This window comes from Pseudorca crassidens, chromosome 2 (assembly GCF_039906515.1).
Source record: "Pseudorca crassidens isolate mPseCra1 chromosome 2, mPseCra1.hap1, whole genome shotgun sequence".
Lineage (NCBI taxonomy): Eukaryota > Metazoa > Chordata > Mammalia > Artiodactyla > Delphinidae > Pseudorca > Pseudorca crassidens.
In genome coordinates, this window is record NC_090297.1 from 23,854,793 (window position 1) to 23,868,467 (window position 13,675).

Here is a 13,675-nt window from a genome sequence, read left to right on the forward strand (position 1 = left end):
TAAGGGCAGGAATCAAATCTCATTCGTGTTGGATCCCCATGACTTAGTACAGTGCTGGCACACTGTAGGGTCTTATTACATGTTTCTTGTATGACTGGATAAATTATGTATATAAGTATAACTAATGAAGGGATAAGGTGACACATGGATCGTGGAGGCCCATTCAAGGTTTGAGAGTGCAGAATGGGGAGAGGGTGGGCTGTGAGTAGGATCCTCCAGAAAAGCCAGTGCTCTAGCTAGTCTTGAGACACCCTGAAGAAGGAGGATCTGAGCTGGGCTCCTGGAGGATGGGGAGGATTGGGGAACCAAAGGGGGGAATGCATTCTAGATGCATTCTGTGGCTGCATACATACATGCCTGGTGTGTGTGCACATGTGCGTGCATATGTGTTTGCTCAGAGGCTGGTGGGATTGACCTTGTGGGGGCAGAAATGAGATTCTGATTTCAAGGGACCCACTAGGTTTTCCTAACGGTCCTGGGAGAAAGGTGCAATTATACTCACTCTGCAGATGAGGGAACAGAGGCTCAGGGAGGTGGGGTGACCTGCTCTAAGTCACACAGTGGCAGAGCCATGATCTGAGCCAGGTCTGACCAAGGGCTGCCCACAGTCAGCCCAGCTCATCCAGGGAAGTCGGGTCCCTTCTCTGCAGAGGCCTGGAGTAGTCAGCTGCTGTGCACCATGAGGGGGCAGGAGGGTCTGCAGGTGGAGCCCTGGGGGGCACAGACCTCTCCCAAGGGCATTTTTACTTCTGTTGCAAAGGGCCAAGAACAGCAGCTTTCAGGATCAGCTCATGGTGGAGGGGTGGAAGGCTGGGGTCCAGCAGGTGTATGCCCATGTTCCGTCCCTGAGTGCACACTTACCTGGAGAGGCAGAAGGCAAGGTTGCATGGTCTGTCAGAATCTGAGTCCTGGCTGGTTTCCACAGCCCCTGCCCACCCCACGTGAAACCGTCCACCTCAGATTGGGACTTGAACCCACGTGGCCGGGACTCAAACCCACCAAAACCCTGAGTCTTCCAACTGAGATCACACACCTGGTTTCAGGACTTAGTGAAGCTCAGGTTCTTGATGTCTCATCGCAGAAAGAATTCAGTGAGAGGCAAAGCAATAGGTAAGAAGTGGATTTATTGGGACTTCCCTGGTGGCACAGTGGTTAAGAGTCTGCCAATGGACACGGGTTTGAGCCCTAGTCCGGGAAGATCCCACGAGCCGTGGAGCAACCAGGCCCGTGCACCACAACTACTGAGCCTGCGCTCTAGAGCCCACAAGCCACAACTACTGAGCCCACATACCACAACTACTGAAGCCTGAGTGCCTAGAACCTGTGCTCCACAATGAGAGAAGCCACCACAATGAGAAGCCTGTGCACCGCAACAAAGAGTAGCACCTGCTCACTGCAACTGGAGAAAGCCTGTGTGCGGCAACGAAGACCCAATGCGGCCACAAAATAAATAAATAAATAAATAAATAAATAAATAATTTTTTAAAGTGGATTTATTTAGAGAGAAACACAGACAGAGTGTGGGCCATCTCAGAAGGCCAGAAAGGCACCAGGGTATGGGGTTGTCAGTTTTTATAGGGGTGGGTGATTTCATAGGCTAATGAGTGGGAGGAGTATTCCAGCTATTTCAGAAAGGGGCGGGGATTTCCAGGAATTGGGCCACCGCCCACTTTTTGATCCTGTGGTCGGCCTTGGAACTGTCATGGTGCCTGTGGGTGTGTCATTTAGCCTCCTGATGTGTCACAGTGAGTGGAAGTTGACTTGTCCGCCATCTTGGACCCATTTGGTTCTAATCAGTTTATGTCATGTCCTCGGGCTATGTCATTCTTTTAGAGGTTGTGCCCTGCCCCCTTCCCTCCCGTTTCACAGGGACTCACCCACCAGGGCCAGGACGCAGCTTGTGCTCTGCGGATGGGCATGGGGCCTTCCTATCCACATCCCCACCCTGCCCTTCCCCACGGAGATGAGAGGGAGGGAGCAGAGGCATCAGAGTCTGTGATAAGGGTAGGGCAGCCACAAATCCCACTTGGCCTGGGACAGTCCCAGTTTATGCCTGTTGTCTGGGTGTGATTCATAACGGTATCCCCTTGCTCTCTCAAATGTCCTGGCTTGGACAGTCATTAAAGGGTCACCTAAGGTGGGGTATTCTCTAAAGAAAAGGAGAACAAACACCAGCTGGGCTCCCATCAGTGCCCAGGGGCCCTGACACAATTTCCTTCGTTTAATCCTCACAAGCATCCTAGAGCCTATAGGGCTCTTCCCACCCCAGCCACTGTCAGAGGATAGGTAATAGATGTTCCAGGAAAGATCGTTTCCTGGGCCAAATACACCTTCACGGGGTGGGAGAAAACACTGCACACTGCCTGGGGGCCGCTCCAGCAGGGCAGGAGGAGGTAGATCTCTGTGGAGCTCTCTCTGCCTCACCCAGGCAGGTGGGGGAAAGCAGTGCATCCTGTTTGAGGCAAAACAACAACAATAAGAATAACAATAATAAATCTTCAATCATGTTTTGTGATACTGAAAATAGAAACTCAAAATAGGTGGCCCTTTGTTTTGCCAGGCAGGAGAGAGGGTTTGGAGAATTCCAGCTTGGGCCCCAAGCTCAGTGTAGGGCAGGATGGAGAGAGACCTGCAGAGGGAGGAGAGGGGTAACATTGAGCAGAATCGAGGAAACAGAGGGAGCAGGGTCACAGGACCCTAAGCCCTGGGAGACTGGCCATCCCGCAGTGCCCGAGAAACAGCTCAAGCCAGCTCACCTCATAGGAAGGGTAAGGAGTCAGGAGGACTTGGGAACCCCATAGAGACCCATGAGGCCTAGGGGGCTCCCTGACTCTGCACGAGGGGCCTAAGTCTGCAGTGTTAAGGTGGCAGATGGGATTCGTTCCCAGTTCCCCCCTCCCTCCCTCAGCCACATGACCCTGGAGTGGGCAAAGCACATTTCCTGTTCCTTTGATGTTCCGTGTGGCCATGGAAATCACGGTGGCCAATGGAATGTGACACTTGCCAGTTCCGCGTCTCAGCCTTAAGAGACACGGTTCGCTCATGCGCTCACCCTCCTCACATGTTGGCCATGGGCCCCAAGAGGACGGGGAACCCCTGGGTCCAAGAGAGGCCGAGGAACAGCCCTGGAGCTCACCCAAAGCCTGAAGCAAACCCCACCCCAGGCAGCCCACTGACTCACAAGCAAGAAAGATAAATGTTTGCAGCCATCAGCTCCTGAGGTTTTGAGGTTGTTACAGAAAAGAAACAAAGGCAAAAACAAAACACTAATGCAGTTACCCTCGCAGATTTCACAATGGAGCCCTTTTCCTAGAAGCACCTGCTAGCATCTCTCAGCACATCGCATCCCTCAGAAGGTTATTCTCCTGGAAGTTTATCCTCCTGGCAACCAGGATGCCTCAGCCTCCCCCACCTGCAAGAAATAAAGGGGGCCCGTTAACCAACAACCGCAGAACCTCACTTCCTGCTTGGGTCTCCCCTATTGGCTCTGAGCATCCACAGTGGGCAGGCTCAAGGCTCCATCCATCCTCAGCGTCCACCTGGCCTCCTCCTGGACCGCTGACCCCTGCAGGCCCTTGGTGGGCTTCCCGACTTCTGCCACCAGTGCTGTCTCCGGGAGCCTGCGCCTCTGCTGAGGGCTGAGGTCTCTCCCTGCTCCAACAAGCAGTGACCCCAGAAGGCCCAGGAGGTGCTGGGCGGGTGGCCTGCTCTGGGGAGAATGCCCCATCTCTTCTCTCTGGATGCTACCTGGCCCCTGAGCTGCACTGCTCAGAAGCTGAGGCTCACACAGCGTGTCATGAATATAGCCAAGCTCCGGCCTTCGCCTGTCTCCCCATGGAACTGGAAACCTGTCCCGGAGGCTGGGAAGGGAAAGAACACGACGCAGGCAGCACCTCCCACCCCACATCATTACTTCCCTCTTTATCCCCAGGCACCCACCTTCAGAAATAAATTCTTCTCTTTTCCTTTAATCCAATGTATTTGAGTTCTACCTGCCAGGAGAACTTGGGCCCCAGTTCCTATTCATCCAAAGCACCTCTGCCCATTTAACAGATGAAGAAACTGAGGCCCAGGGAGGCAACACAAGTTACCCAAGTTTGTACGACTGCTAACCTGTAATGATGGGGATGAGCGCATAGCCCTGTGCTTCCAAAGATCTTTTCTCCACCCATGCTTCTTAACTTTTCCTAGGAAAAAACTCTTGAAGTCTTGTGTTTACCTTTAAAATTCATGTGACTTGCAATCTACTCCGTGATATTTCTATCTTTATTCTAATTCAAAAATATATTTTACATTCCTTGTCACCTGAAACAAAAAAAAAAGTGCAGCTGCTTCTTCTGTAGTTTCATGTACCCTCTGGTGCAGTGCAAATCCCCAGGGATGAGGCACAGAACACACTGCCTAGAGGTGGGGGGGGGGAATGTGCCAGGGACAGGGGGTGAGCCTGATTGACCTGCTATTAGACACTCAGGAGAATTAGGCTAAGGGGTGTCAACTTAAAAAAATGCACAGCATGAGAGTTGCAAGTTAAGCTTTATTGGGGGCAAAGTGAGGACTGCAGCCCGGAAGAGAGCACTTCAGATAGCTCTGAGAAACTGCTCCAAAGAGGTAGAGGGGGCAGTTCAATATATGTGTGATTTTGCTGAAGGGGGAATACATGCAGTCAAGCACGTATTTTTGCAGAAGGTCTCATGAGGGTCACTGCTAGTCACGAGGAACAGATGTCACCGTGAAGGAATTTAGTGCTTTTCTAGATATGAGAAGATGCAAGAATTGGGCTCATAAAGTCAGCTCCTGAAAATATCTATCTGAAGACCCGTTCTGCCAGTTTTTCTCAGAGCACAGAGCGCCTCATTCCTGATCTCCAGCCTGAACTCCTTTCGGGGGGTGTTGAAGGTCAGCGGCCTCGGTGGCACCTGATTTAATCCTGTAGAGTAGGTGACAAGTGCCAATCTGTAGTTGACAGGGGGAAGGAGGAGTGTCTGGGTGTCATCCGCCAGCACCAGGGGCAGAAACCAGGGACTTCAGCCCGGAAATCTAATGAACAGTCCTGGACTCTGATGTCTCCACTTTACAGATGTGTTTCCTCTCCTCCCCGGCTCTGACCAGCTGTGGCCGGAGGACTGCATCCCCAGGCCCTGTTCCCTCCTCTGAAGAATGAGGTGCTGGTCCGAGCCTCTCCTCCCTGGGCTGTGCTCCAGGGGCCCCAGGGGCCAGGAAGCAGTGCTTCTTTGTCTGATCCTCCATGAGAGCCCCGGCTCTGCCCCGCCAAGTTGGTCCCAATTTCCCGGCCAAGCAATGTCATCCCAAACACCAGCTCAGGCAGGTGGCCTAGGGAGCTGCAGGCCAGCTAAGAGGTGGTCACCACTGGGCACATGCTACCTCAGCGAGCGGATAGGACCTCAGGCCAGCCTGGCAACCCCCTGCGGGGGTCCCAACACAGGGCCCTTCCATAGCCCTGCCAGCAGCGGGTGTGGGGCGGGTGTGGGAGGGGCAGCGCTCATTCCTGGAGGGGCGTTTGGGGGTGCATCACCAGGTTCATCACTTTCCTTAGCATCTTCGAGCCTCAGTTACACGTCTGTGAAATGGGATGAACATTTGTACCAACTCCACTGGGTAGTCGCAAGAATTAAATAGGAAACTAGCATAAGTGCCTGGCACTCAGTAGTAAGTGCTTAGTATACAGTGTCTGATATTAGCAGTAGTAGTAATAGTAGTGGTGGTATTCTCTGCCCCTCCTCCACGTTCACCCATTCACCCTGGTTCGGGCTCCATCTCTCCTCTGTCCTTGCCTAATGCGATGGCCTCCTCCCCAGGTCCCCTGCCTGAGGCGTCCCCTCCCACCCCGCCTCTCCTCGTCCATCTTGCTCACTGCTGCTGACCTTCCTCTCCTTCAAGACCTTCAGGGGCCCCCACGGCAGGGTCATAACCTGGCACTCGAGGCTCTGCCTCTTGACCCCATCGGCCACCACCTGCATTGCAGCCTCGGCTCCCACCACTTCCCTTCCAGTGACCAGTGCACCAGGCCAACAAAGCTCGTCCTCAGGATCCCTGATCAAGGTGCCCCACTGCCAGCCCTTTGCTCAGACTCTTCCCTGGGCTAAGCGAGCCCTTGTGCTTATCTCCACATTCCACCAAACGTCAGGACCCAGCTTGAGTGCCTCCTCCTCCAAGAAGTTGGCCCTGATTCCTCAAAGTCCTCTTGGCCCTGCCCCATGCTGGCTGGGTTAGGCCTCCCTCTGCCCCCACTTCCATAGCAGTCCGGGACTTTCTTCTCTTTGCATCTCCAATCAGAGTGAATCCACACAATCAGTTTTCACACAGGCTGTTCCCCCAGCTTGGAGGCTCTCGTCCACACTTCTGGCAGGTCAGCTCCTTCCCACCCATCAGGCTCTGTGTGCTCATCATCCCCTGTGCTCCTCCATGACAGGGCAGAGATAGAGAGACAGAGGGAGACAGAGACAGAGACCAATGGAAAGAGGAAGCAAGTACAAGGAGAGATGAGGGAGAAAGAGAGGGTCACAAGCTGTGGGGAGAGAAAAACAAAAGAGATTCACACAGAGAGGGGAAAACAAAAAAAGAAAGAAAGAAAAAGAAAAAGAAAGAAAGAAAGAAAGAAAGAAAGAAAGAAAGAAAGAAAGAAAAAGAAAAAGAAAGAAAGAAAGAAAGAAGGAAGGAAGGAAGGAGAGAGAGAGGGAGGGAGGGAGGGAGGGAGGAAGGAAGGAAGGAAGGAAGGAAGGAAGGAAGGAGGAAAGAAAAAGAAAGAAAGAAAGAAAGAAAGAAAGAAAGAAAGAAAGAAAGAAAGAAAGAAAGAAAAAGAAGGAAGGAAGGAAGGAAAGAAAGGAAGGAAGGAAAGGAAGGAAGGAAGAAAGAAAGAAAGAAAAATAGACACCTAGAGGGAGGTAAAGGCAGAAAAATACATAAAAAGAGAAAGATACAGAAACACATACATGCAAACGCACACAGAGAGGAAGAAAGAGAGCCTTTGGGAACAGGTATAAAAATAAGAGTGTAACAGAGGCATAAAGAGAATGATAAAATATATTCACAGCCCCCCACCTCTGCCCTAGCGCACACATCCAGACAGAGGTAGAGAGAGATACAATTCAGACAGACAGGTAGAACAAATGGAGTGTGGAGGCAGAGAAAAAAAAGGGCACAGATAGCAAGACAGAAAAAAGATAGGGAGAGATTAATATGCACAGAGAGAGAGAGAGAGAGTGATGGGGAGAGGCCGTGAGAGAAGCTGGAGAGGAAGGAGCTGGAGGGAGGTGGGAGCCAGTAGCACCCAGAGTATCAGACACTCGGAGTCCACCCCTCTCCTCCGCTGCTCTGCAGCCCTCTTTCCTCCACCACCTCCTGACTGGTTCACAGGAGCCTGAACTGTCAGTGGACTTCCAAAGGGGTAATACTTATTGGATTTGATTTAAGTACTAAAACACTCGCTGGCCCAGCCATTCGGGTGGGAGAGCTGGGAAGAGCGGGGCCGGCTGCAGACACACGCATCAGTCTTGCTGCTGTCCCAACATGAGACCCCAGAGGTGCTGACTGGGGGCTTGGGGCCAGCGGCCCTGCGGGTGGACCCTCTACCTCCAGGCTGTGTGAGCCTGGGGACGTCTCTTCACCCCTGGGAGCTCGACTTGCTTCTGTGTAAAGTGGGGTACCACCATGTACCCCGCAGGGGTTGTCGTGAGGACTGGAGATGCTGAGAAGTCAAGCACCACATGTGAATCAGCGTCTTCCCGGGCCTGGGGGTTACACTGTGGCAGCAGCTGCCCTGGTGCGGGCACGTGGTTGGCCATGAGGTCGTGAGACTGACTCAGCTTTGAAGGCCAGAGTCCCGGCACCAGCCACAGTCAGGGGGTGAAATGATCTGATTTATCATTTTTAAAGACCCCGCCCCCCGTAAACTCAGCCTCCCCTTGCCCTACACTGAGCCCTGACCTGGGGATCAGGGTGGGAGAGGCTCGGCCCCCACTGAAGAGGTGAGAGTAGGGCCTGGCAATAAAAAAATGCTGTGTGGCCTTGGGTGACCTCCTGACCTTTCCTGAGCCTCAGCTCCCACCTCAGGGAGACTCCCTAGTTTACAGGGCTTGGGTCAGGCAGCCAAGGCTCTCTGGGCCTCAGTCTTCTCATCTGTACAATAGGGTTGTTCTCATATGACCACATGTATGGGGCTGTTGTGAGAACTGTAGGAAATGGTGTGGGTAAGGGGACCTTCCTTGCACCTTCATTTCATGCTCGGTAAATGGTAACTGTGGTGCTGGAATCTGGGACTTTCCCAGCCTGTCAGAGGCTCGGAGTGACCAAAGCCACCCCATGTGTGAGCCCAGGACTGGGAAGAAGCACTTGCTGTTCCCTCTGCCAGGAACATGCTTCCCTCTGCTGTAACCAGGGCTTGTCCCTTCACTTCATTCAGGTCTATGCTCAGATGTCCCCAAAAGTACCACCCAGCCCAGCCTATCACTGCCTGCCCCGATCCTGCTTTATTTTTCTGTAAAGCACTTATCCGCCCTGACATTATTTAGATATGCCTTTGTTTAGTGTTTGTCCCCTCCCCATCCCATACAGCAGAAGCTCCATGAGGCAGAGACTTGGCCTGTTCTGGTCCCAGCCCTGTCCCCAGGCCACAGGACAGTGCCTGGTGCATAGTAAATCCTCAGTAAATGAAGAGGCTGGGGCCGAGATCCCTGAGTTCAAGCCCCTTCACTCCCTCCTGCTGTGACCTTGAAAAGAATCTTTGATATCTCTGAGCCCAAACGTATCTCCTGTGTAAAACAGGAGACCTAATAATCATGCCAAACCCAGAAGGGTGTGTGACACGACGGTGGATCAGTGCCAGCTCGGGCTGGGTCTTGAGGAGTGAGTAAGAGCCTGCCAGGCCATCAGGGAGGAAAAATCATGCAGGCAGAGGAAAAGGCAGGTGCAAAAGCAGGGGCAGGTCCCTGCCTGGTGTGTACATGGCTGACGTCCGTGCCTCTGTGTGGCTGGCGCAGAGCCAAGGGGACCCGGGGACACTGTGGAGCCTGGGAAGGGTTTCCAGCAGGAGGGACCCAGTTGGTTTCGTGCAGCTGAGGATCACGCTGGGGCAGAGTGGAGGGTTGGATGAGTTTGAGGTCCAAGAGGCTGTCAGTGTGTGGAAGTGTGGCATGAGGGGGGCTTGGCCAGAGGACCAGTGAAGCCGAATGCGGCCTCTGCACCCCGACAACGAATGAAATCTAGGAGACAGAGTTTTGGGTGAAGTAGAAAAGAATAGCTTTATTGCTTTGCCAGGCAAAGGGGGCCACAGCAGGCTAATGCCCTCAAAACTGTGTGTCCCAACGTGGAGAGGGTAGTGAGAAGTTTTATAGTAATGGTTCAAAGAGGGCGTGATCAGCTCGTGGACATTCTTCTGATTGGTTGGTGGTGAGGCAATTGGAAGTCAGCATCATCAACCTTTTGGTTCCAGCTGGTCTGAGGTCTACGTGCTCGTGGGCAGCATACCATCGTTAACCATTTATTTCTTCCACCTAGTGGGGGTTTCAGTATCTGAAAAACAGCTCAAAGATACTGTTGTGTGTATCCCTTGGTGGGGAACCAGGACCCTGCCCCAAGGCTGACTATTGTTTCTCTTGACTGTTTGTTTCTCCCTTGTCTCCACATCCCTTCCCTTCCCTGATTAACAACCCCTTGAATCTGCCCGTTGGAACTCAGGGAAGGTCATGGAGGCTGAATGAAGCCTATTTCCTGTAATCGAAGAAAATGGGGGACACAGAAAGGCTTTTGTGCCCTGGAGCTCCACAGGGCCCTACTCGGTATCACCAGGGAGGGGCCTGGGGATCAGGACAGGCCCCAGGTCAGCTCAGAAGCAGCAGCCAGGCCAGAGAGATTGATGTGGAAATGTCTAAGCGACAGAACAGGCTTCTTCCAACTCCCAACCAACTTTGGGATCTCCCCAGCAGGCAGAGCAGCACTGATGTTTGGGCTTGAAAAGCTGGAATAAAGGAAAGGTCAGCAGGGCATTACCATGAGGCAGGGAGGAAAGGATGTGAGGAAGGAATGTTCGGTCAACCAGAACCAGCTCAAGGAAACCTGACAGGACTGGAGAGAAGTCTCCTCCCACCAGAAGGTCAAAGGGGAAACACATTTGTTTCCACTACACACGTGTTTTCAGGAGACCATGTGACTGTTTTTGCACTGGAAAGCCATGAATGGAAAATTCCACCTGCTGAGACAGCCGCTTCCTCCTCCAGGCACTAAACAATGGAGGAAGCTTCTGTCCTGAGTTTACTGGTGCCTGAAATTCAACCACTGGAGCCTTATTCATATGGCTTTAGGCTTTGCCTTTTGTCAAAATGCAAACAACTTCACAGAAGTATTCAACACAGGCTTATTTTCATTAACTCAATAAATACTTTTTGACTTCCTGCTCTAAACCACGCAGTCCCTAGAGGCTGGGAATAGAAAGATTAAGGCTTGTCCACGTCCAAGCCTTCAAGGATCTGGCAAGTTCTGTGAGTAGATACTGAGCAGACCCTGTGGGGCTCCTGGGCACAAAAGCCTTTCTGTGCCCACCATTTCTTGATTATAGGATATAGGCTTCATTCAGCCTCTATGACCTTCCCTGAGTTCCAACGAGCGGTTTCAAACAGCTGCAAACTAGGGAAGGGATGTAACTAGGGAAGAGATGTAACTAGGGAAGGGATGTAACTAGGGAAGGGATGTAACTAGGGAAGGGAAGGGATGTGGAGACAAGGGAGGAACTGTCAAAAGAAACAACAGTGCAGCCTTGGGGCAGGGTCCTGGTTCCCCCTCAAGGGTATACAGAAAAATATTTTTGAGCTGTTTTGCAGAAACTGAAACTCCCACCTGGTGGGAGAAGTTAACGGTATGCTGCCCACAAGCACCCAACGTAGACCCCAGATCTGTTGGAACCAAAAGGTTGATGATGCTGACTCCCACTTACCTCACCACCAACCAATCAGAAGAATGTCCACGAGCTGATCACGCCCTCTTTGAACCATTACTATAAAACTCCTCACTACCCTCTCCACGTTGGGACACAGTTTTGAGGGCATTCGCCTGCTGTGGCTCCCTTTGCCTGGCAAAGCAATAAAGCTGTTCTTTTCTACTTCACCCAAAACTCTGTCTCTGAGATTCAATTCAGCACCGGTGCACAGAGGCCAAGTGTTCAGCATCACTCCCACCAGGCAAGTTTGTATCCTGCCTCTATCTCATACTAGCTGTGTGATCTCAGGCAAAGGACCCAACCTTTCTGAGCATTTTTCCCCATATGTGAACTAGACTTACCCATAACAACATACAGAGCCTATGCTATTGAGCGTAGCATAGTGGATTTCTTTCCCCCTTTACTCTCAACTAGACCCTATGAAGAGTGATTTTTTTCCATCTCTGCCCTTCCACTGAGGCCCTCTAGAAAGCCCCACCCATGGCTAGTCAAAGCAATGAACTGAATCCAGGCTGAACTAAAACTAACTGGAGAGTGGTAAGTGTTTCCATGGCAATGAGCGCGTAGCAGGTTGTCCTGGGAACTTGCATGGATGCCCTTGGAGACATGAGAGGCTCACTCCCAGTGTGGCCCAGGGGACAAAAGTGACCTCCTCAGTTTGAGCTAAAGCAGGGATGGGGGCAGAGGGGACAGACAAGTCAAGAAAGGACAGATGGGGGGATTAGTTGAATGCCGTGTTCAGAGTCCGAGCTGGACAGGCCTTCCTTCCTGGCTCAAACTCTATTGTAAGATGGGAAAAATGAGGCTCCGTAGGGGGAAGGGACCCACGCCAGCCATCCTCCCATCGGGGCAGAGTGGCAGCAGCCTCTGGCCGTCCTTCCTGTCTACTGCACCGTCCTAAGAGTGGGGCTACGCCCCAGCTGATGATAGTAAGGTCCCATCTTCTGAGCACTTCCTAGGCAGCCAGCTCTGCCCCAGACATTTTGTGAGCAGTCACTCATGTGGTCCTCTACTAACTCCAGGAAAACAGTAATATTATCACCAGGTGAAGGGTGGTGACAACTGGATGTCTGAGGCTGGAGGTGAGTGACCAGTGGACATGGAGTCCTCTGGCCAGAAAGGGGTGTTGGAGACGAAACTCATGACCCACCACGTGGACTAACAGGCAGAGGCCAGGAGCTCAGGTGCTTCTCAGACCTCATCTCATCCACCCTCACGCCAGTCTCCAAAGGTGGGGAGTGTTGTCTCCACTGTGAGGAGACTGAGGCTCATGACACTTAGGGGACTTACCTGAGGTTCATGATGCTTAGATGACATACCTGAGGATACACAGCTGATGACCACTTCTGAACCTCACAGGTGCTTACCTCAGGTCCGGCTCTCTTCCAAGTATGATTTGCATGTGTTAACTCAGTCCTCACAACCACCTAATGAGAGAAGGGCCATTGTGATCCCCATTTTACAGATGCGCAAACACCAGCACAGAAAGGTTAAGCAACTTGCCCAAGGTCACAGAGCTTTCCAATGGCAAAGCCAGCAATCAACCAACCCCAGGCCATCTGACATCAGAGCCCATGCTGTAAGTCCAGGGCAGCAGCTGCCTTATAAGCTGGTAGATGATGGAGCAGGACCCAGACCTGGTCAGCCCAACTCCAGAGCTCATGCTCTCTCCACCACCAAAGACTGGGGCTGAGGAGAGAAGCCCAGGCCCAGGCACCAGCCAGAGCCAGTCGGGCTGTGGTCGGCACCCTGTACAGACTCAGCACAGACCTCAGAGGAAGGCTGGAGGCAGGGAGGCCCCAAGGGGAGGGCCTTCCCAGAGCTGGCACCCCCAGGGTAGGAACCAAGTTGTTACTGACCAGGTTCTTTGTCTCCTTAGTCAGTAGGAATTGATGGGGCCAGACAAGAAATTCAGACAAGGCTCTATTGGGACGCCTGCTGCAGCAGTGGGGAGGCAGAACAAGTAACAGTTTCCCTTGCTCGCTCCCTGAGGTGGGGCGAGCTAGTTCCTGTACGGGGTGAGGGTAGTGGTGGGTCCAGGGGTCAGGCTGGAGGGGTGGCTTAGATGTTCTGCCCGCCCTCTTGGTGGTGCTGGGTGGGTTTTTGGTCTTTTTGTAACTTGTTCATAATTTGCCCCAACTGCGCATGCATGCAGTTATTTTTAGGCTCTTATAGCTTCTTTGCATTTTGTTGATGGAGGAGATGTTTGTCCAGGTGCAAGCACTGCAGCAAAGGGTCCCAGGTCCCAGCCTGTCTCAGAGCTAAACATGCTGAGAGTGAGCCATTACAGACCCCTGGGCCTCAGTCAAGGTGGCCAACCTTCCCTGAGTCTCAGAATCTTCCCCAGACCCATCCCAGAGCAAGGAATCAGCTTCTCCTGGGATGGGATTCAGGGCTATGCATTTCAGAAAGCCTCGCGGTGATTCTGAGGTGGCCATCAGACTCTGTCATCTGGGGCCCAGGGTTAAACTCCAGCTTGGAAAGTCTGGGGTATCAGACACTAAAGAGAATAATAACAATAATGTCAACATATTGAACGTGCCAGGAGCTCAGCCTGTCCTTCCATGTGCCTTATCTCCCAGTCCTCATTGTGACCCATAAATGACAGGACTCTTAAAAATCCCATTTCACAGATGAGGGGACTGAGGCTCAGAGAGGGAAGAAAGCTGCTTGAGTCATACAGCTGGTGAGGGGAGAGATGGGGCTCACGCTAAGCCTGTGTGATCT

The 13,675-nt window shown here is 52.4% G+C and overlaps 1 long non-coding RNA gene across 1 annotated transcript in view; it reads right to left on the reverse strand.

The window, feature by feature from the left end:
- Nucleotides 1-1,497: 1,497 nt before the first annotated feature.
- LOC137210211 (uncharacterized) overlaps nucleotides 1,498-13,675 on the reverse strand; it is a 33,876-nt gene continuing 21,698 nt past the window's right edge. The window contains exons 2-4 of the long non-coding RNA XR_010936342.1: nucleotides 12,316-12,375; nucleotides 3,280-3,412; nucleotides 1,498-2,452 (exon numbers count right to left, since the gene is read on the reverse strand). This is a non-coding gene — a long non-coding RNA (uncharacterized lncRNA). The remainder of the gene's footprint in view (nucleotides 2,453-3,279; nucleotides 3,413-12,315; nucleotides 12,376-13,675) is intronic.